A 25,928-nucleotide genomic window follows, 5' to 3' on the forward strand; every position below is an offset into this window, starting at 1 on the left:
GCTTCATTATTATATTTTTCTTCGTCTTCTAAAAAACTGAAGGTATCACAAAAAAAAGCTATAAACAATCCATAAAACACTATAAGCCGATTGCATTTATCTTACAAATAAAGAAGTATCGATATAATCCACTTCAATTTCCGAATGAGAAAAGTCTCACTTGAATGGAAAAACAAAGCTTACGAAATTGATATTGTATGCTTGCTTGCTTGCTTACCTACCCCACATTTTTTTCTGCGGATTTGTACAATAAAAACTGTTGGAGGCACGTCGCACGATATCTCATAAATTTATTTGTGATGTATACGAGTATTTTTTTTTATTTTTTTTTTTGATAAAAATAGTTTTTGATTAAATTTAATTAATCAGCAGCAATTATACTTTCTGTGTTTGTGGAAAAAAAGCAAACCTTTTGTTGGATATTTCTCGCACTACGACAAAGTTACGAATGAGTGCAATGAACCAGCGACAAAACAATGATGATGATTCGTCTTGTCAAGAACTCGTCATCCTCCTAGCCAGACAATTCGTAGAGTTTGTAAGAATAAATTATTAGCACGCGATTGTTGGATTTTAATGAATTTGTTTTTTTAGTTTTTTGTTGGTTGAAATTTTGTTATTGTTGTCTTCTTCTTCTTCAAGGCAATCAATAACTCGCTTGAAGTGCTTCCAATGTTTTTCTTTCAAATCGTCCGGCAACACAAAACAAAACGGTCATTCAAAAGTCGAAGAACTAAAAAAGCTCTTATATTGTGTCTCGTGTGAATGGCTAGAAACACGCCTCCCTCGAAACCAAATAAACACAAAACACTCAGGTGACACTCTCTCATTACCTAGACCCAATATTACTGACAACACAACACAAGACTTTTTGTTTGTTTAGCCTCTTTTTTTTCTGTGTTTTGTTTATAGTTTTTTAATTCAAGGTGAGGTCGAATAACGATATGTCAACGATTTCAAACTGGGGTGTTGGAAACTCATAAAGCCTTCATTTGTTATTCTTTTTTGTAGAAGAAACATTTTTTTCTTGTTAAATAATGAAGATTGGAGAAGAAGCTTCCGTTTTGTTAAAGTGAAGAACTATTATCACAGTCACTTAAATATTTTTAGCAGAAAAAAAGTGAAATTCAAAATTGCAAAAAGTTCATTTATAATAAATTCTCTATAATGGAATTAAGCTTCTATTTTTGATGGTGGGTTTGTGTTGATTGATTAGACTTCAAGCCCTGAAGAGATTTTGCTTTTTATTATATTTTGAAGAGAGAAAGCCGAAATTAGACTGTCCATCTTACTAAATTAATCGCATGTTTGAAATATTAGATTTTTTTTATAATAATTTAAACACGCACAAATGTGTTTTATAAGAAATATAAATATAAATCATAGGCTTAACATTTTTTCGGTTTATTGCCAATTTTGGGTTTCAAATTTAATCATTAAGATTAGATTTTTTGAAGGATTAGAAAATTGGCAATATAAGAGTGAAAGTCAAATTTGTGTGAAGATGAATTATTGCTTGTGAAGTAAATGATACGCCTTCAAAGTTATGAAAAGTTTTGTATAGTAACTTTGAAATATTAGCTGCTTTGAGCTATTCATCTCATTTGTTTCTTAAGAATTTTCTTGACACAAATTAATGAATTCATATTTCTTTCTCAGTTCTTGATAGACAAAATGAAGAAATTTTCTGAGAAATCCCAAGAATCACCCCTTAGATTGAATCGTAAGTGTAAGAACGGAATAAGTCCATTTTGCAAAATTGTTGGGAAAACACAAAAAACTGAATAGCTTCTGTATTTTACTGTTTTCAGATGTTTGACCTTCAGATAAAATAAAGATTATGTAGATTTGAGTAGAATAAAACAAAAATTTTATTTCTATCGGTTTCTGGTAGACAGGTATAACGGTTTAAAAACGTTTGACTTATTCCGTTCTTACAACTACTTACGGTTTGAAATTTCACCCAAAAGCCAAATTTCGAATAGTCATTCTTTGGTTAATTTTCAATGAAAAAACTTTTTGAGCCCATCATTTTGAAGGGAATTTAGTCTTCTGTTTTTATTTAGAGTAATGCATATGACTTTCTCAGCCCGAAAAAAAATACCATTAAAAAATCAAAAAAAAACTCAAAAAATCGCATTTCTTGACTTTTTTTCATGTGTTTTTGGTTTGTTTTAGTTTGGATTTTTTTTTTTTTCAAATTTTTAAAAAATATTTTTTCGATATTGAATTTGATTCTCTACAACAGATTTTAAATTCAATTTATCAAAATTATGCTTTGTTTACGAGATATATTGAAAAAACCAAAAAGGTGGCTTTTGCACCCCTATCTTCAATTTCGACCCTCTCATTTAATAGCACTCTGCGGTTTTATCTTCCCTTATAACCCACTCAACGTTTTATGTAATAAAAACCCGTGAAGGTCTTAGTTAAGACATAATCAATAGCCTAAAATCCTGGATTTATTCTGTTCTTCAAACTTATAAAATTTTTCAACCCTTGTAACTTCGACAAATTGGAAGATGTGTCTACGCCTAAAGATGAAATTTGCATCAAAAAGTCAATTTCGGAAAAGAAACGGACTTATTCCGTTCTTAGAACTGACGATTCAATTTTTCTTATCATATTACGAGACACCCTGTATAATAAATATTTAAGCTTTGGCCTAACACAAGGTATATTTTAATTTGTTAAAACTTCTGTTCATAGCAAATGAAAAACATTTGAAAAATTTTAGTTTTACCCTGACAACATTAAAAAGATTAAAAGAGGTTTAAAAGAAGATTTGCGATATCAAGAAAATAATTAATTTCTTCTGATTGCATACATTACTGGAGAATTTGGGCGTTGTATATCATAAACTCTCAAAAAAAATCCTGTGCTAAATTTACCAAAAATTAAGCAATTGTCATGTTGTTGTCTTTAAAACAAAATGGTCACGTAGAAGCTTTAACTAATTAAATAAAAACAAGACATTATTATTTTATTCTGATGCTAGTAAAATTAAAAAGTGTTAAGTTAACATGAATATACTGTTAAATTAATTAACACGTAACCATTATTGAATTAACATGATTCATTGTAAAATTAATATTGCTCAATTGTGAAATTTTGAAGATCCATTATCAAATTGATATGATTCTTCTACAAAAGAATATTGAAGTCCAAGCTTAATAATTACCAAGTGGCAATAGTTAGACCTGTAAATTATATGAGTGGCAAAACTGGAAGAAGTGCTTTTTAGATTTCTTTGCACAAAAAACCCATTCCCCCAACAATTTCGGCTACCCTAACTAATATCGATCATTTCTGTAATAGATTTCTGGATCTTATATGAAACTTGGCAAGCTTTGCAATTTAACCTCCTTTTAGTGCTTCAAAGCACATCGTGGAATGCAAACTATCGACCTTAGTTTAAATAAGTTTTCTCCAACAGAGTTTTTAAATAAATAATTTGGATTGCAAAATTATGCAATTTCATCATGTTCTAAACTACCAACTTTTTGAAATCGATAGGTTCCAGCTCCATTAAACTTTCAGTAGCCAACAAATTAAAGTTGTAAAGTTTAAATGAATGTTATTACCAAGCCTTCAAAATTTTAACACATTCTTTGCAATCAATTGCAACTAACTTAGTTTCAAATTACGATTTCTTAATTTGCAATCATCTAACACTCTAAAAATTTAAGCAATTAAATGCCAGAGTAGAAAGATCAAATTTTAAACAACCGCATAGATCTCCACCCAAAAATAACCGAAATCGGTGAGAAATCAAATTTATTTCAAACCTTTTTTTGCCCAACTAAATCAAACTGATACAAGAACTTCCAATGTATAACATTTCAGCCTCACTTATTTTGCGCTGACTGGAACGACCGACTGACAGAAAAACAGACTACTGCAGCTATCATCGATCGTAAAAGGTCGACTTCGACTACATTGTTAGATTGCAGATTAATGACTCGTCTTTGTTTTTTTTTTTTGTTTCCCCCTCAATTTGGTTGATTTGGATTCCTCTGTATCATTGTTGCACTCCAGAATATAGAAATAAAAAACAGCAAACAGACAGACCAACCAACCAAATCCGACAAGTGGATTCTGAGCCAAATACTGTCTGATCGCTTTATTACGTTAGTAGTACCAACTTTTGCTGCAATTCGATTCACAAGAAGGCAGTAGTTTTTTTGCTGAATGCAACTCTGCACCTTGCCTAATAACATGGAATGAAGTTGAAGTCAAAGTATCTAGTTCCACAATAGTGGAGTTGTAGCGAGTTATCATGAACGGATCGTGAGACCAGCCAGCATCTTTGGACATACTTTCTGCTGTCATAGGTAGTTCTCCCCCAACCACCAGCAGCGGAACGATGGCGATGGTGGTGGCGGATCTAATTTATTGCATTTTTGTCGAAATGTTTCCGCTTGGTTCTTAGAAGAAAAAAAGGGGCTATGTGGAGTAGTTGTTGATGAAGGGGGAATGGAATTGAATCATTCACGATGCGTTCCAAGGTGTGTATTTGTGTATCTATAGCGTGCGAATGTGGGCGCCAACCGAGATACGCGACACATAAATTCTTGTGGTGGCGTTTTTTTCATTCTGCTGTTGCCCTCTTCCAGACCGGAGGAGGGAGACCATTTTGGTCGTCCAAGCAACCGGACCGATATGTGGGTGGTGTGCGAACGGAATGTTGCGGTGGCGACAACTTCGACGACTTGAGAGTTGTTAGCATGGTTCTTCAATTGCAATTAAAATTGGACTAGATCTAGTCCAGAGATAATTCCAATCCAAACCGAACCAAATGAGCCATGGGGCAAGTTGTTCTCGATATACAATTTTTTTTTCTTCTGTTTTTGTGTTTTTTCTTGTATTTTTTATCGAAGACGACAGTGACGCCAGTGAACGTGACAAATTTAAATTCGTTCCAATTGCTCTCGTTTAAATGTATGGAAAGTGATTAGTTTAGCCAGCAGGTGACAGGTAAAATGCCTGGTTAATAATATGTTCATCAGTGAATGTCTCTACTTATTTGCATGGAAAATGAAAGCTATACTCGTAAGAAGGCGAGAAAGGAATACAAATAGATTTTTTTTTGTCTTCATTTCTTTGATCTTATCATCAAAGTCAACTGGAACAAACTATTTTAAACACTGTTGTCATGTTTTGGATTAAATTTATTTTTAAACTTTTTTTGCTTTGTTGTATGAGAAATTGAATGGTTAATTCCACATTATACATACTCTTCTGTGATATTGAAAACCACATCCAGTAGGTGTTAAAAAAGTCGAAAGCAGTTTTTGGGTTGCATGTCGTTATATTAGTTATATAGATTTTTAAAGAGCAGTGATAGCAGAGAGCAGCATATAAAAAGAGCTGCTATTTAATCACTCTTTTTAATAGAAATATGATTAAAAGTAAGAATACAAAATAAATGAAAAAAAAATTAACCATTTTTTTTTAAACAAGAAATAACTCCTTGCACTGAAACAATGGTATTTCAAATAGCGGTTCTCTGTTTCGTCATCAAATTATTAAATTTTTCTCTACATCTTTGCTTTTTTTATTATTAATCAAATTTTAGATATAAAACACAAAATTCTCATAAAAAAACAGGGAAATTTTAAAGAGCCGAGAACATTTTTTTTGAAGAAGAGCATTGAAGTTATAAAGAACAGAGAGCAGTTTTGCTTATAAAAGCAGTGAAATCTTAAAGAGCATATAGAACATTTCTATAGATCAGTTCATATTCACCTACGTGAACACAGTAAATTCGATTGGGTTGGATTTGGCTGAGAACTGAGCATGAGCAGTGAGCAGCTATATTGAAGAGCAATCACTACTGTTCTATGCTCCGTGGAAGAGCAGAGTGATTGAAAGCAGGAGCAGCTATCGAAATAGCAGCCTTAGCTCTACTTTTAGCAGGTGGTTGGGGATAACTTTAAACTTAAAACTACTCTTTTTGATGTTACAATTTATGTTAGAAGATATACGAAAAACCACTCAAAAATGGAAAACAAAATATGGAGAGAACATCAGGTTTTGAAAAGCTTTAAATATATTTGTGGTGTCCATATTGCCCTTCCCTATGGTGGTCCATATTACCCGCTTCACTTTCGCAAGCGATTTTCTTCTCGATTGGAGATTTTTGAGCTAAGAAAAGATGGTGGTCCATATTAGCCACGTGGTCCATATATCCCGACTAATAGGTCGCCGAAATAGGGCAACGAAACTTTTGATTTCCTTATTTGCTTTCAATGAATTTTAAGACAATGAATTTTTAAGGTATGTCGAAAATTTGAATTTTTGACATCGGATCAAAGATCTGCTTCTGCTCTACATGGATTCATCTATCTTACCTGTGCAGGTATTTTAAGCGATTTCAAAAGGGCCAAAAATATTTAGAATTTCTGTAAAGATCCGTGAGGCAAAAGGATTGCACTGTATCAACTAAATTGACTCAATTCGTTCTTCAAAAATTTCTGCTAACAAGTAAAAACTATTTATCAACATTTCTGCCGAAAACTACCAGATTCACATTATCGATAGGATTACTAAGTTATTATTAACAGCCCTTTTCTGCTATTCGATTCACGTGAATCGAAGGATTTCATTGCTTTGTTACGTCAAGCTGGTTTTGAAAAGCATATAACTTTCGATTCTAAAAATTCTAAAGAATTCTAAAGAAAAAAATTTGCTAAAATTTATTTTTAGCTCCCATTTAATTGATTATTATCTTAGACATTCACGTGAATCGAATAGCAGAATAAGGCCGTTAATGTTAAGCTTTGTGATACTAAGTTTGTATTTTGTAAACAAAAAAAAAATAATTGTATATTGGTTTTTGATCATATATATTTAACTTTTGATAATTTATAATTGGGCTTGATGATCGATATGAAAAAATGCAATCAATTAAAAAACTAATTCATTCTTTTTCCCAACGTTTCTCCGGTTTTTTCCGGCTTCATCAGGGGGTTTGGATTTATTAGTTCTTAAAGAAACAATTAACAATGAAATGTTTGATGAATGAAAAACTAATAATAATTTGTACATTTAAATAATTTAAACAATTTGATTACTATTGCACTTACTTTTGTTGTTAATAAATTACATTGAAGAACAATTTATATAAAATAAAATTAAAAATAAACTTTTAAAACTTTACAGAAAATAAAACACTTCTTATTGGCAAATGCAAACTTAAAGAATATAAATTAAGATTTGGTTATGATATGGCAACACTGTAGACAGCGCTTATGTCATCAATGTCCTCTTTGTGGTTCATCGTTACACTCATTTTTTGTTGGATACGAAGACTTTCTAGGGTGAACCTTGTGTTCATTCTTCTCTCTCTATCTAATATTTTGACGTTTTCAAAATCTGCATTGTGTTGATGATCTAGCATATGTTGTGAGATTGCTGTAGCTGTCTTCTTTTTCCTTATGTCAGCTTCATGTTCTGACAATCTCACTCCCAATGCGCGTTTTGTTGTTCCAATATATATTTGTTGACAAGTTTCATTAGAATTTCCTTTGCATGGGATTTCATACACGACGTCATGTTGCTCGGATATTTTGATGGGTGGTTTGGTATTAGTGAATATTGTGTGTAATGTGGAGTTAGGTTTGTGTGCGAATATTGTTTTCTCTCGATCAATTTCTATTGTTTGGTTGAGGGAGAGGTTATCAGTAAGGAGTGGGATGAATGTGAGGGAGAAGTATTTAGGGTTGCCAGGTTTACTTTTTGTGATATTGTTTTTATTTTGTTTTTGATGTAATTTGTTGTCGATGAGATCGGTTATAATTTTGTTTGGAAAGTTGTTCATTTCCAGAATTTCTCTTATTATTTTTATGTTTTCATTATGAAAATTCGTGTCGCTGATGTCAATGACTTTATCTATAAGATTTTTTGCTGTGTTAACTTTATATTTCATTGGTTGTGTAGACATAAAATTTATTATTCTACCCGATGACATGGGTTTGGTGTACCAATCAAAAATTATTCTGTTGTTTTGACGGATTAGTTTCACATCTAGGAATGGAATCATATTTTCATTTTCCATTTCAAGCGTGAAATTTAACTTGGTGTGGTACTCATTCAGTGTTTTGAGTATGATGTTCGTTTCTGAGTTTTTGACGACTGCAATTATATCATCTACGTACTTAGCTATGAACTTTATTTTTGTATTGCATTTTAGTAATTTGTCTATTGAATCGTTTAATAAATGGTCCAGTACGATATCTGCGATGGTTGGAGAAAGTGGGTTGCCCATAGGCATTTCCATTTTAAGCCTATGGCATCACCATTAATAAAAAAGAATTTTAAAATTTATTACTTTACTCAAACATACTGATCATGAGTAAAACATTATTGTTGTGTTCCATTTTATAATAAACATGATTTAACTATTTGTTTAATTAATTTTTAATCACTATAATTCATGCTAATTGATTTTTTTCTCTTCTTTTCATTCCAGGTAAATTCCAATATAAAAATAAAAAAATGACGTCAGTAGACAAGATAAATTAAAAATATAATTAAATATCAATGAGTAAGAAAAAAAAAGTATCAACCATTTTTATTGACTATATAGCCAACGGCAACGTGACGCCTTTTTTATTTTTCTTCACAAAATAAAATAAAAAAAAATGAATAAGATTCTGTCGTCAGCATGTGTCACACAAATAATATCGCCTTGTCGTTGTCAAAGTCGATTGCACTTGTTTTTGTTAGCTTGTGGCACAATTCTGTCATGAGATTTTTTTTTATTGTGGTGTAATAAAGGTGGCAACCAATTTTTTTGATAAGTTTTCAACAAGAACACTAATTTGAAATGAAATAATCAAAAATTATCATGAAAAATTGGAAGTTGAAATGTTGCAAAGGAAATATAAAATACCTTTCAAAAAGTAAGACAAATTCTGATTTGATAGAAATATCAAATTTTGATATCTTGCAATTAATTTCCGCTGCTATTAGCTTTTGATTTTTTTTTAGGATATATACCTATAAATGAATCAAAACAATGTTGACTCTAATTAAATGTTGCACAAAATGGTGCAACACTTTAAACTTTAATGCTACATGTTCTTAATCAACCAACACAAAAATAAGAATAACATTCCCATGTTCAATTTAATGAAACCAAAAGTTTCTATTTCTGACTTCTTTGAAACTTCTTCTTCAATGGAATAGACTCAATAATTCACATAGAGAGTGTAAATCAAATAAATCATTGAGTATCTAGAAAAGTGTTGACATCGCCCACAATAAAAGTCAAACACGATCGACGACAATGTTTGAGGTACACCGCAACGTCGAAGTCGAAGACACAACGACTTGCAACTCCAATCACTGGAAGTTGTCTTCTCCCATTCACCACCAGCATATAAGTAAAAAAAATAAACCCATTCGACAAATGAGGCTTACAAATGAGGTAGGATTAGGCTGACTCTTGTCTTAACTTATGCAATGATCCTCCACAAAAAAAAAAAAAAAACAAACAAACAAAATAAAGACACCTTCTTTATTTTTATTTTTATTACCTCATTTTTCGTGTTGTGTTCCTTCTCTTGGATTTTTTTTTATTTTTATCCAATTAATTCCCTTTCTTAATCTGTTTACAATTTTTGTTGTTGTTGTTTTTTTTCTGACTTTGGCCTTGATTGAGAGTTTGGTAATTTTTTGTTGTTGATCTTTTTTGATACGGGCGATCAGTCCAAAAAATCACGCTTTTTGTTTGTTTTTATTTCTGAGTCCAAACAAAGGAAATTCCGTGTGAATTATGAATATTGACCTCTTGGAATGTTTTCATTTTTATTTCACCTTGAATCTTTTGGTCAACAGAATGAAAGGACTCCTAAGGCAAAAAAAAGGTAAAAATAACAAAAAGATCAATGAGAAACCTTCACAGCATGAAGCTTCACTAACGAAAAAAAATCACTTAAGACAAACAAAATTAAAACACTTTAATGGAATTTCGACCTCCTGATCCCAACTTAAATTATTATCTCTTCCAAGGAACAACAGACTTAACACAAGACAAAAAAAGCGAAATTTATCCACAGATCGGTGCTATGCGCGGCATTTCTTTGGTACGACGGGAATCCGGCGAATAAATAAACAATCGTAGCTTGTTCAATTAAGTTTCGCGACTTTGTTGTACAATTCTGAATGTGTCTGAATGTCTGGTGAAACTTTATACACAGCGAAGTGATATCATCTCTCTTGGATGATTCGATTCCCAGGGTCGTTGGTCCTTTGGTTGGTGGTTTTTGAATCTTTTGTTTCTGTTTATGTTGCCACTACAACTGCCCACATGCAGTTTGACGTGTTTCTTTTATTCTCAACTCTCAACTCAACTAAATGACGTCTAGACGGATCCTAAAGAATATAAAATGGAAAACTTGCTTGCTTCTAAACACGCAAACTGGCTAAACAGGCAACATGCTGGCTTCAAAGGAATAAAATGAACAAAAATGAATAACAGAGAAAATGAGCAAATGAGTCAGATGCTAGGTGTAGATAGACACTATATTATTGACCTGACAAGCTTGTAATATTCTCTCAGGAAAAAAAAAATTATTAAGATTTATACTTTGTAGTTTGCGTGTGAAAATTACCAATTTGTGGAGAACGTCAAGAACTGCAGAGTCATTTATTTTTAGTTTGACAATGGAATTGAATAAGTTCGCAAAATAAATAAAAAGAAAATATTAATTATGGCTGATTAAATTGTGTGCAGTTATAACATGATGGCTCTGATATTTCGGTTCTTTCTTTGTTTTGGAGGACATAAATAAAACAGACAGTAAAATTGACAATATAATTTCATGGTTAACTCTCAAAATTTCAAGACATAAGATTTTTAATGTTGAGAATAAAAAAAATTCTGCGAGTATAGTCATGAAGCTTCCTAAGAGTTCTCTCAGGAACTTGATGCCCACTTGCAACATTTTTAACTCTCAAGTCTCAAATGGACTGGCGCCTTAACCCATTTCCGGCTAACGTTGCGTTTTCGCAACGTCATGTTTTAAGACTTCTGGAACATAACTGATTATATTTTTAAATAAACTAAAAAATTATTTGGAAAGATAGTCAAATTATCTAATCGACCTGTTTTTTGGATTTTTTTGTAAAAAAGTTTTTTCGAGCTTTTTTGGGGCTATGAAAATTCGAATTTTTCAAAATTTTGAGGTAAAATTTTTGAACTTTTGAAAAATATAGTCAAAACTATAATGTTTCTAAATAGTCTCAACTACAGGTAAATAAGGGTTCAAATTATATTCTAAAATAGAGCTAAAGTAATTTATTTGAGTTTCCTGCTTGTCAGGTAAGATGAAATCATTACGTTGCCTTTTTGGCAACGTTAGCCGAAAGGGGTATCAAAATTTTTGAAATAATTTTTTTTTACATGGAGTATGAATAAATTTTATTTGAGTATTTTTATGAAGAAATGAACCAAATAAAGATACACTGGGTAATGAAAGATTGTAGAAAATAAAATAACAAAATTTTTAATAAGTTATACATTATAATTTGGTAATTTTATGCTTTCAAAGAATGGGATTTTGTGCGGTTTTCATCGAAATATTTTTGATGAATCGGGATATAACATTTTTTTTGGAGGAAAAGCAGTTTGGCTAGAACACTTACAACGTCGCAATGGAGCACTTCATTGGGATTTCCTTCTGTTTGGATATCTGGTTCATTGTTTGTTTCTGATCGCAACAGGGAATCTACAACAAATATTCTAAATTCTAGTTTTGGCATTGGTGTTTCCTTACCAAACTTTTTGCAAATGCCATATATTTTCAATACTTTTAGGAACACTTCACCCAGCGCATTTGATAGTCAAATATAATTGATCAGTTCGAATCCGATAATTTGCTTGTAGCGTTATCATATAAATCCATTCCATCCATCGTTATGATGTTTTCACAAATTGAATTTGGCATTGGAATGTTGACAAGTTTTCCCTTTATTCGATCAAACCGTTTTGCATGATATACATAGTGGTGAGTCCATCAAATGATTTGATAAGACTGTTACAATTGTTGTTCCAGCGAACAGGTGCAATTTCATTTTCGTTATCGAATGAAAAATCAATGAAACCATGACTTATTCTCATTTGTTTGAGTTCGGTCAGCTCTGATTTACCACTTCTATTCTCACGAACTATTAATGTAAATACAACACAAGAGTTGGTTTTTTGCTCTGCATTGAGAATAAATCAAAATACCTGTAAGAAGACGGTATTCTAGTTTGTGAGACTTAAAAAAAATTGTCGATTGTTGGCGGGTGCTGAGTTGGTTTATCGATTTTTGAAAGGAATCAATTCAGAGAAGTTATCACTAAGTAATTGCACTACGATAAGAATTGAATGAAGTAGTCACTTTTATCATTTTTTTGACAACATCAAACATACTGTCACCAAAACGATGTCGCAAGTGTTTCAGACAATACGTTTTTTTCTGCAAGAAATGTAATATCTTGATTCATATCCAAAATGCTTCGATGAGTACCACACAAAAAACCTTTCTTAGTAAGCATAAAATATCAAAATATAATGTTTAACTTATTAGAAATTTTGTTATTTTATTTTCAACAACCTTTTATTACCCAGTGTATCTTTATTTGATTAATTTCTTCATAAAAATACTCAAATAAAATTTATTCATACTCCATGTAAAAATAAATTATTTCAAAAATTTTGATACCCCTTTCGGCTAACGTTGCGCAAACGCAACGTGAATTTTCTGGAAAACCAAAAGCTTTTCCAAAATTTTTTTTTCAGATTTCCTCTAATTGGGCCAAAAACAGATAGTGTATAAAATTTCAAGTTTCTAAGTCAACTGGAACTATTAGCCGCCGGAAATGAGTTAAGAGACTTGTTGTTGAGAAACACGATATATTACGGCCACGGGTGTATAAGGCTATCAATATATCCTACAACTCGAGCCTACAGTCTGAAATTTGTTTTCTTTTCAAATATAATAACATTATTTGAAATCTAATAGATTTTGCAATATTGTTTTTAGATAAAAAGTTCAGTCAGTTGTAAATTTTGTCTTGCAAAATGCAAATACATTCAATTTTTATGACTAGGTTAAAGGTCGCTTAAAATGTTGAAGCTTTTTATAGAATAAAAGAATAATTTAAATTCTTTTTTATCGATAATTTTAAAATTAATGTTAAAAAACTAATAAAAGTTGTTTTCAAAAATAAACAATCCAAAATTGATATTTTTAAAAATATTTTTTGGTTTTCAAAACTAAAAAAACTTTTCGTTGAAATCTGTTAAGTCGTTTATGAGACAGAAATAAAAAAAAAAAAAGTGTTATACGGCAGCTACCGTTGATAACGGTTCAAAAAGTATTTTATTTATTTCGAAAGTAGGATTGAAAGTAGATTTGAGAACAGAAACTTTTAGAATTCTAGTTTTAGAGAGTTTGGTAAAATAAAATCTCTTTACACAAAATTAAGTGTCATCTATCTCTTAGATGTAAAATCCGTTGCAGTTTGGATTTTTGGAATTAAAATGCTTTATTTTTATCACTTCTTGAAACTCAACTAATTTGATGGATATTAGGATGAATATAAGACCCAGCATTTTTATTTGGAACTTATGTTTCGATGGTAGAGAAATAAGTCCCAAATTAATTTTTAAACTTAGGCCGTGTGTGAATTGCGTTAAATAGTTAACACCGTGTAAAATTTTTGACACTATTGAGGTGAACAAAAAAATTTAAAAAAAAAAAATGTATTGTTTAAAATTTTTTTTGCCTTTTTTCTGTCATGATATTTCTTTTTAATAAAAAAACACAAAACAAAACCATTTGCAAAAAAAATTTAACTCAAATTTAACCAGGTCCCAGAGCTCAATAAATTCACACACGGCCTTAACCTCTTTAAAGCAGATTTAAAAAAAAAGTGTTAATTAACTAAGCGTTATGTCTATTGCATTTGAGTTTTATTTATATTTTCTAACATTCAGCCTTATTTCTTTATTGAAACCCTTAGTTAATTTACTTCGATAAAGTGTATTGGACGAATATGCTTTCATAAAGTAAAATAATACTGACTTTTAAAGTTTGACTTTATTTCACGACACTTATTCAAGAGGTAATATATCCCCTTACTTCTCTTGTTCACAAACTACCTTAAAGGCGTCCTCATTCTAATTTAAACCATGGTCTGTAATATCAATGTTTCAATTTTCAAAAACTATTGTAAGGAACTTATTAGACTCCATTTAATTATTTATACGTTATTACGAGCTTATAAGTCTCCATGAGTCAGTTTTAATTCATAATATTATTGGAAGGAAAAAAACAAAACTTCAAAAGAACAAAAAAAAACGTAATCCCATTAAATCGTTCATGCGATAAAAACGTAAAGAAAAAAGTTTCATTCATAACTAAAAATATAAAAACTGAGGTATACCTCACCATTATACTCAACAGGTTTGTTTTGTTTTTTTTTCTAAGAAGAAAAAAAAGGCTTTCCCGCCATTATAATTAATTGTAATTACTCAGTCTGACGTCCGAGTAGACATACATAGACTAAAAAAAAGCGTTTAATTGAAAATTTATTTATTGTCTTTTTAAACAAATCATTTTGATTCATAATGAGGCCGATGATAGTTTGAAAGACCTCTGACGTTTTTGTGGCACACACTGGACACAAAGTGGTTAACTTCAGGACAATAGTTGATAGGAAAAAGTCCCCATTTTTTTTTGTTTTCTTTACCTCTCTTAACCGAACTCCCCTTTATGAATCTCATCAAAATTTCTCTCAAGACATTCCCACGATAATTTTTTCATATTATTATAAGTTTTTTTTTCTGTGAGCTTTATTTGCTTGTTGACGTTTGAGACACGGCTGCTGCATGTCTTTTAGAAAAAGATAATAACAATCATTTGGTTGTTTGGTCGGTGACCGTTTTGTCATAATAACTTAATAACGGTAATATTGTTTATTGTTATTAGTTTGTCTACTTATTACTTCATCTAGGACGGTTACATGCAGTTTTTTTTATGACTGCAGTCTAGCCGAACTTTTTGTTAGAAAAAAAAAATGATAATTTTGCAACAAAGTATATTGAACATGAGCAGACGACATTAAAGTTTGTTGATCTGAGACAAGTTTTTTAATGAATTTGAGACTTCCTACTGTAGGGCCTTCAGCCTTTGCTGTTTTGAAACGAAAAAGCGACAAGAAAAATCAATTGATTATAACTTTTTTGTTTTAATAGATAGATTAATGAAATTTATACTGTAGATAGGTAGTAGAATAAACTATAATTGTACAAAATTTCAATTAATTTCATATTCAAAATCCTGAGATAACGGTGAAAGTATGTTCTTTTTCTAAACACGTTATATCTTTTGATCTAGAGCAATTATAATTTTTTTTTAAGTTTTAACTTTAATATGCATACTGATAATATTACCTTTTATTTGATATAGGTATCACACATAACGGTACGTGCTCTACAAGTTACACAAAATAAAATTGAAAAACGTTTGAAATTTCGACATGGTTGGCCTTAAAAAATTCTTACTTTTTTTGTAGGCATCGTAGAAATATGATTTAGGTATCATATAAAAGGTGAAATAATAAGCTTTCAGATGACGTAAAATTTATTATAGGTTGTAATATAAAAAAATGGATTTAATGGTGTTAGAAGAAAAAAAAACAAGATTTTTTTTGCTTTTTTCATGAAAAATGATTGTTTTGCATAAATTATTTTTATACTTTGTGAGCATTGTAAAAATATGAAGATGGTTTTTTTCTTAAGGAAAAATTGTAAGCTTTTTAATTGTTTAATTCTTGTTTTCAAGAAAAATGATTTTTTAAGGTTTGACTTCTACCACATGTAGGTAAATTACACACTTGATTTTTTTTTTTCATATCATCAAAACGATTTCCTGAAATCATTATAAGTCGTAAAACTTGTGCAGATTCTTGGTTTTATTTCTTTCAAAATAAATAGAATCACAAAAATGTCAGTTTTATTCGAAGAATTGCTCTAAATTTTTTTGAATTCATTAAAAAACTGTAAAGTAAGAAATTTAAATATTTTCAAAAGACTTAATGGTTCCACAAATATGCGCGCATTTATAGCTTTGTAAGATTTGTTTGACAATAGCTATGTATTCTTTTGTTCTTTTTTATTGCAGTCTGATAGTTTAAAATGACAAAGCAATGCATTTTGTATACAAGCTTGACTATTTGTTGAATTTTTTTTGTGCCTTTAGAATTAAAAATTTAGGTTACTCAAACACGCACATCCTCCCAGTGGCGTACGTTGAGTCGTCGGGGCCCCGGGGCAAGACTAAGTTTTGGGGCCCCTTTGATATTTATGGGCCCCTTAGATACAAAAAAGTACGTATACGCCATACATTTTTTTTTTTGTATGGCTTATTTATTTTTAGGTTTATTTTAATGTTTTAATATATTCGTAATGCACTTTCCTATACTTACTTAAAATTTCTATCATAAAAGTAGTAAATAGGTACTTGTTCTTGGGGCCCCCAAAATTAAATATTTAGAGACCCCTAAAATAAATTTTTTTTTCTTAGAATTGATAGTTCTTGGGGCCTCTGTTCTGAAGAAAATAAATACATATATTTGATTTTCCATCAACAGACATAATTTATTTTGGGGCCCCTGAAAAATAAATTTTTTTTTAGCTTAGAATTGATAGTTGTTGGGGCCTATGTTCTGAAGTAATGATTACACATTTGATTTTCCATCATCAAACATAGTTTATTTCTTTTGGGGCCCCTGAAAAATTATTTTTGGGGCCTCAAAATTAAGTGCTTAGAGGCCCCTAATATAATATAATTTTTTTTGGACGCAAGAATTAATAGGTATTGGGGCCTCTGTTCTGATGTAATATTCGGAATGCCATCAATAACGTAATGTTTTTATTTTGGGCCCTGATGTATTTATGTTGGGGCCATTAAATTGATATTTAATTTTCCATTTGATTGTTTTGAACCCCTGAAGTAATAGCTTTTGAGGATCCTCAAATAATATTTTTCATGTCATCAGAAAATTTGATGAATATTTTTGGGCTCCTTAGTATCTAATAGATATTTGATTGCCTTTCAACTAAAGGGGTTCCTGAAAAATTATTTTTTGGGAGCCTTCATATAATATTTTTGGATCCCCGAAGTCATATTTTTTGGGGCTCCTAAAGTAATATTTAGTAATCCATCAACAAATGTAATTTAATTTAAAAAGCTATTTTTTTTATTTAATTTTTTTAAGTCCTGAAGTAAAGGCATTTGGGGCCCCTGCAGGGCCCTGGCTTGAAATTGTTTTTTACTTTTTTGGGGCCACTAATGTATTATTTGTGGTTGCAAAGATTTTTTAAGTAATATTTTTTGGGGCCCTTAGATAAAATTATAATTTTTCTTTTAAAAAAGCAGTTTATTTTTTTTTTGGGGCCCCTGGGGTAACCTTTTTATCAAATCAATATATATTGTGTGGCTACCAATGCATTATACAATACACTGAATGACATAATTTGTCTCCCTTGTATCCGAAGTGATTCAAATACATTTTAATTAACTTCGTAACTCAATTTATGCTAACAGTTTCCTTCTCTGCATTGTCTCCAGTGGGGGCCCTGAGGTCGGTCGGGGGCCCCGGGGCGTCGCCCCGCTTGCCCCAAGGGAGTGTACGCCCCTGCATCCTCCCACGTTCCAAACGTTCTTCTTTTTTTCAAATTTAAATTTTTACCAAATACCTTGCATGTTAAATTGTTGGTTTTCCTCTTCAAACTATAATATAATCAATGAAAATCTTGTATTCTTTTCACTTTTAGTTGAAGAAATTGTGTCAATTTTGTATAGACAATGTGGTCTTTTCTTGGTCCATTGTAGACAGATAGACAGACCATTTCCGCAATAAATTACTATAGAACATTGTTCTGATTAAGACATTATTTTGTGTCGTGTGTCTATGTGGGTTGAAGAATGTAGGAAATGCCCTATTTGCATTAGTAATTTTGAGCTTCTTGAAAAAGTGTGACTTTACTTTGTTATGATAAATTTCAAATTCATAAAGAAAAAAGTTGGACTCTTTATTTCATTAATGTCATGTTAAACAAATGAAATAGATGTTATTTTAGAACATGTCATTATGACACAAAATTACTGCCTTAAGCCAAAAAAATACCATACTTAAAAAAAAAAATATCATTTAAAAATAAGTAAATTAGTCATCATTCACAATTTTTTCGTACTTTCATTCCAAAATAAAGAGAATGTGTGTAATTTAAAATCACTTTACGTCAGAAATCTTGATTAAGTTAATTTTGCAATTAAGACTGACTGCAAAAATACTCTGTCTTCCTTTCATACATTTATCCCCTAGTAATCTTTTTTATGCCCTTGAGGGACCATCATTTAACTTCGTTTTATTTTTTTTAACATTTTCATCCCGGATATGAATATTGAAATCTAATTTGAATTTTTTTAAATGATACAACACAAGACTGAAGCTTAAATAATAACATCATTCTCACTTCTTTGGTTCGTGTGAAGAACCTCTTAATTACCAAACGCCCTCTCTTTTACAACTTTGAAAATTGAATATTCTCTTACTGATTTAGATGTTTTTTGTTATTATAAAAAATTATCGGTAATTAGCGTGTGTTTGGTTTTATTATTTTGGGTTAATGCTTTGAATAAATGTTGGTTTAAATTTTTTAACATTTTGTACCAAGACCTATTTATTCGTTTGTTGGCCACTTTTTTGTGGTTATTTAAATTTTTGAGAAATGTTAATTTTGCTTGATAATTGAAAAAAACAATTATTAAAAGAGAATAAATATAAATTGTATTTATTTAAACTTTTAATTTAAATTATAGATATTTTTTTCTGACACACCTAAAAAAATTTGCTGTTGTTTGTTCAAATACGCTGTACTTAAAACTGGTTTGTCTAACATATCACAGGACATATCATCATAGGACAACTCATCATGAAATCACAAGGTTCGATTGGAACAAATTTATTTTGAGTTCAATTTATTTGAATTATCTTCTTTTGGGAAGAAACACTTTTTTGTGACAACAACTTACGTTTTTGATCACAGGTTATAAACGCAATTTTTGGGGTTTTGACATCGAATGCAATCCAAAAAGCCTAAATATGATATCTTTTTTAGTACAAAATTAAAGAAAATTAATTTGACTTTAGTAAAATAAAATTTTACTAAAGTCAACTTTATTTATATCATTGACACTCTTATTCTCATGCCCATGCAGATGCAAAATTCAAAACAGAAAAATTCAAATTCAAATCCCCTTTTGACATTGCACTCTCTCATCTAAGAGATGGAGATTTCATTAGCAGACATATAAGAATCCACGTATAGTGGCTACTTTAGCTCATTCACCTTAAAATTCCAGAAATGCATCTTAAAAATAGACATCAAACTTGTGGAGATACCAAACCAGCAGCAGCAACCACCTATTTCGAGTTATGTATGAAGTATTTTTTTTAATTATTATTTTTTCTCCTGTGATGGATATTTATACGAACGCCCTCTTTGGCTAGGCCATCAGACGGTAAGTCGCTTTTAATTAGACCCATATGATCTATTAATTATGAACACGCAACATCATTCAATGTTGCATTTATACACTGAAGTAATATACAACAAAAAAACCTGTCTATACTGGGTGTTTCTTTGTTGATTGTAACAAGATTTCTGGAGAGTTTTGAAATTATTAGTCCTTAAAAAGTGGTGATTTAACTAATATTTCGGATTGATACTTTTCCTAACTGAATTCTATAAATTCGAAGTCGTGTATTAACTGAATGTGAACTATATTTCTATAGAAAAACTGAGTGGTTTCTTCTGCAGTATAAGTGAATTTTAAAAGAATCGAAGTTGCTTGCATTTAATGAAATGGTGGGGTCAACCTAATATACATATCACAGCATTTTTCAACATGGGACAACTCATCATGAGAAAAGTCATCACAATATTTGTTCGAACAAATTCATCTTGAGCAAACGGCGACTGAAATCGGTTGAATTCTACTAGATTTTTGTGACCAAACATTCTTTTTGAAACACCCTATACTCGCATGATTATAGTGTGTACAAAAATCAACCTAGGCTTCTGTCAGATAGCTGGCGGGTGGCGATTGAACATCCGTTTTTACGATCATAGGCTCCCTCATTATTGTGTCGTGTCGTGTGTCGTTATAAAGCCAAAACGCCAAAGACCCAAACCATAAAGCCAAATCCATATCCAAAGAGATGCAGAGATCCATGAGACGAGAAGCTGTTTGGTTGTTTGGTTTGGTTACATTTTCAGTAGCCAGTAGCTAGTAAAAAGCAGTTTTTGTTGTTGTTATCGTGTGTGTGTGTTTATATTTCTGTTATTCTGTCCGCATTTTGCGTTTGTGATGCGATTATGATGCTATTTCACACTCGGTTTCACGGATTGAATTTGCGCCAGCGACAGCGGCGATGTCAACCGCAAGGAAAGTGAAATTTATATTATAGTTGCCTTGCCTTGTCATTGCCATATTAAGCAGAGGGAACAACCATACAGCTTTCGTTATCACTTCTAGGTCACACACTTCCATGTGATGATGCTGATGATGGAGAATAAACATGGTTTGAATGGTTATAGGAGTATTATAGGAACCACCACCATGCAACTTGGTGATTCGCGGTGGCAAAGACTCTGCCAATCTTCTTATTTTTTTTTTAGGTGCAAATTGGTTATAATGTTTGTTGTGTATGTTTTGATAGCTCGCACAATAGTCAACATCACACAATGAATGATGAATGATGGAAATGGTGTCGTCTCAACTCATCTTGTGAAAAGATTGTAACTTGCCTTGTAGGATGCCTTGGGAATTTTAACCAATATGGTTTTATAATAATATCTACTCGACTCTGGTCTTGTCTGAGACTTGTGAATTCAAAAGCAAAGAAAGTTGTTTAAATCTCTCAGCGAGAGGAGGTAAACACTGCAAGTTTATAGAAAAAGTTTCCTTCAGAGTAATTAGTTAGTTGCGCTTTTATAGAGAGATGTGATTGCTTTATACTTTATAATCATTTGATTGACAGAGTTGTAACAAGTTTAAGAGTTGAATTAAGTTGTTGTCTTTTGACAAAGATGATGGGGGTGATTTGGAGAGAAAAAGTGAACAAATAGTTTGTGACAAACAGCAGATGCTGTGATAAAGAAGTGGAACACAATCAACTTGTATTTATTTAAAAATAACTTTCCTGATAGCAATTGGAAATAAGTAACGTTTGGGAAAATATTTTGTTGAAGTTTCAATTATCTTCTTACACTTATACTCTTACTCTTACTCTTACTCTTACTCTTACTCTTACTCTTACTCTTACTCTTACTCTTACTCTTACTCTTACTCTTACTCTTACTCTTACTCTTACTCTTACTCTTACTCTTACTCTTACTCTTACTCTTACTCTTACTCTTACTCTTACTCTTACTCTTACTCTTACTCTTACTCTTACTCTTACTCTTACTCTTACTCTTACTCTTACTCTTACTCTTACTCTTACTCTTACTCTTACTCTTACTCTTACTCTTACTCTTACTCTTACTCTTACTCTTACTCTTACTCTTACTCTTACTCTTACTCTTACTCTTACTCTTACTCTTACTCTTACTCTTACTCTTACTCTTACTCTTACTCTTACTCTTACTCTTACTCTTACTCTTACTCTTACTCTTACTCTTACTCTTACTCTTACTCTTACTCTTACTCTTACTCTTACTCTTACTCTTACTCTTACTCTTACTCTTACTCTTACTCTTACTCTTACTCTTACTCTTACTCTTACTCTTACTCTTACTCTTACTCTTACTCTTACTCTTACTCTTACTCTTACTCTTACTCTTACTCTTACTCTTACTCTTACTCTTACTCTTACTCTTACTCTTACTCTTACTCTTACTCTTACTCTTACTCTTACTCTTACTCTTACTCTTACTCTTACTCTTACTCTTACTCTTACTCTTACTCTTACTCTTACTCTTACTCTTACTCTTACTCTTACTCTTACTCTTACTCTTACTCTTACTCTTACTCTTACTCTTACTCTTACTCTTACTCTTACTCTTACTCTTACTCTTACTCTTACTCTTACTCTTACTCTTACTCTTACTCTTACTCTTACTCTTACTCTTACTCTTACTCTTACTCTTACTCTTACTCTTACTCTTACTCTTACTCTTACTCTTACTCTTACTCTTACTCTTACTCTTACTCTTACTCTTACTCTTACTCTTTCTCTGATTTGAGCCCATTACTCAAACGTTGCTCCAGTGTTTACAACAAAAGTTTCCGGTAACCAACTTCAACGTCCATAAAACACAAAATTTCCCACAAATTTATTATCTTCACACACTTTTTTGACTGGCATTTGTGTGTTATGGTTTTTAATTCAAAAAAAGAGTCAGTAGGATGTAAATTGTACAAAAGAGTGAAAAATGAATGTTGTTTATTGCGTAACTAGATTCACGCTAACAAGAAAGTATAAAAATTAACAAAACGAACAGCAAGCGTAACGAAAGTGTTAATCTAATAAAAGTTATTCAATCTGAAAACACTAGTCAGTAGTGTGTTGTAGAGTTGTTCACGCACTTGCAAGTGCAACGAAATATTCTCTCAAGCGTTACAAAAAAATATTTTGTTGCTAGTGCCTTCATTTTCAAACTGGGGCTGGGGCATTTTACAAAGATTCATATTTATTGCATTTCCTATAAACAACAGAATGATGATGATAATGGGAGTCTCGTAATAAAATTTTATAACTCTCATGATTCCTCAATTTAAAATGTTTTTTTAATTTTTGTGTGAAAATACTTAAGTTCTTTACTTCTTGTTCTTCGATCTATAAAAAAAAACAATAAAAGCCTTCAACAAGTCACCCATAATAACAATTTCATAGCACACAAAATGGAATTTTGCACAAAACAAGTCTCAAGGACCAGTTGTCATTTTCTAGTGCCACTAAAACAAGAGATCCTTGAACTCAAAAGTCTCAATTCAAAACACACACACATACAAAGTCTCGTTAAAAAAACTATTTTTTCAAATAACAACAACAACTTAACACGACCAATAACAACAAGTCAAACCATTTCCAGCTCAACTTTGTGTTATTTTTAAATGTTTTTATATTGTTCCCTCCACCTCTCATTTTGGGAGCAAAGGGATCGTAAAAATTTGATTTTATTACCCACTTCTGGGTGTGGAGTGTCTTTTCTTCTTTTCCTCTGGAGGATACTAAACTAAATTCATTTTTACGAGCGTCTTTGGGAGTTTGCTGTGTTTTAATTTTCAAACCATCATCATTCTTTAACCTTGATGGTGTAAATTTGTGTATAGCTTTGTTGACACATTTGAAAAGTTTTATATATTTGAATTAAATTCTTTACAATTATACAGCAAATTATGTGCAAAAGTTATGTGATAGAGAGAATAAATAAGTAAGTATTTTATATTGTTACCAATGTCATGGCCAGATTTTATATCGTCATCCCTGACTGGAGTTCTATAGAAGTCGTGAGAATTTTTCTAGTTTGGAGTCATTTTTTGTTGGCAAACACGAAATAAGTTGCTATAAATGGAAGCAGTGTCGCGTGAATTCATTATATACACATTGGATTTAGATTTTATACATCTTTTTATTGTTGTTACTGGAAATATTGAATAATTGACAAAGCGTGAATGTCAAGATTAACGATTTTATTCTTTGGATAAGGAAGTAGTTATCACGTGACACTATACAAGTATCATTAATTGCAAAAAAAAGTGGGAAAGAATGTGTTTCAATTCAAATAAATGATTACTTGACAAATTGACTTTTCATTCCGGTAACGTCAAAACCATAACCAAAGGGAAAGAGTTGATGCATCTACTTCAGAGACCAAATTACTAAATTTAACTAACCGACTTTCCTTAAAAAAAGGTTAAATCCTAAGATGGAGCACTCCAACTCCTCTGCCTTGATCCTGCGAAAGTGTAAATGTTTGCCAGATTTATCGTTAATCTATCATAAGCGTTGTAAGACGCGTTACGAACTGCGTTACCAACTGCAATTATTTTAAGCAACTCATTTACCAACTGCTTATTTTTCAGTACAAAGAAAATAGTAAAAGTAATGATTAAAGCATAGAAGAATAATCACTGATACGATGAAATTCAACGATAAGAATGTCGCAAGTGAACGGTTACATGAGCTCGCTTATCTAGAAGAAATAAAGGAACAAAAAGTTTTTTTTACAGAAATCAAGGAAACCATCTAACATCTCTTCCTTCTAATTGAAAAGAATGCCTTGTTTAGCTTTAATCTTTGAAATCATTTAAGCTTGAACAAAACCAAGCTTTCAATTTTCACAAAGTTTTAAAAACATATACACTCAAACAATATTTTATATCCTTTCCGTAAGGTAGCTCTTGGATCACATAGTTCCTGTCATTTTGCAAAAAAAAACTCTTTTGAGAAACAATTGAAATTTCAAATACAGTCGATTCCCTATAAGTCGTACTTCATTTAGGTCAAATTTTCCTCTAACTCAAATTTTTTAACAGTTTTTAATGAAACCGCCTGCAACAAAAAGATTTAATAGATTCCTCTTAGTCGAATTTCCCTCTAACTCGAACCAATTTTCGTGTCTTGTGACAATTCGACTTAGATGGAGTTGACTGTAATTTGTTTATTTTTCAATTTTTTTTTTTTATTTGAAATTTCAAAACTTCAAAAACAAAAGAGCTTTTTTAGTTAATTTTTTTCCAATAGATGTCAGGTAAATATACATGTGATTTTTATATTTTTTACTTTTTAGTACTTTTTTGACTTTGTGTTTTGATGTAGTTCAGGCTTTAAGAACCCTTTAAATAACACAAGAATTTCTACAAGGTTTTTGGTGTCGAGACTAAACTATACTTTTTCAAAGGGTTGCTGAACTCGAATCCGAAGACAAAAATATTCGATCACATCTCGTTTTTGAAATATTACCGTTAAATCTATTTAAGTCTTTCCGACATCTTATCCTTTTATTTCAGAGAGTACCTATGTAAAATATTTCGTTATATTTGTAGCCTTCTATTATTAAATTGTTTCAAATTGGAAAATTAGCTCATGCCAAACAACTTGGATTATTTAAAATTTTTAGTTTTAAGTATTCCCGATTTAATTTAGAACTAATAGAATATATCAATTTTTTGCTACAAAATTTCAGTGGGAGAAAAATTTCATTTTTCAATGTTTTTATATATAAAGTTGTGCTAAATAATTTTTTGTATAAAGCCTAATAATGCTTTAAATTTATTTCTTCAAAAAAAAATTTTTGCTCGCTAACGCTCGCAATTTATATCAAACAACTTATCACTCCTTGTACCAATTTAAACTAGAGATGCCGCCGAATATTCGCCCATTTTATATTCGGTACATTCTTAAATTCTTCTACGGTAAGCAGAGCTATTTTAAACTTTTAACTATGAATTTCTCTCCTAAAACATACTTAAAAATGATATTGGCAAGTTTTTCGCTATGACACAGTTCTAATGACCATTTGCTTTAGAATTAAGAATCGACTGCAGTTACATATAGTTGATAAAAAAGTTTTGTGATTCAAAAAAAAAAAAAAATTTGTTCGGTCTGAGGTAACAAATTCACATTCGTCTTTATTATCTTCTGGATATAAAATATGTTGCATTAAATTCAATATAATTCCCTCTAGAGACAAAAGTTATAAATACATTTTTGTTGAAGTACTGTTGTTATATTTATAAATACATTCAAAATTTAACGTGACTACACTAAAATCACTCTCTTAAGGTATTAAATTAAAAAAAAAAATGCATCCAAAATTGTTATGTGACGTTGTGACCAATTTTTAATCTCTA

This window comes from Episyrphus balteatus, chromosome 2 (genome assembly GCF_945859705.1).
Source record: "Episyrphus balteatus chromosome 2, idEpiBalt1.1, whole genome shotgun sequence".
Lineage (NCBI taxonomy): Eukaryota > Metazoa > Arthropoda > Insecta > Diptera > Syrphidae > Episyrphus > Episyrphus balteatus.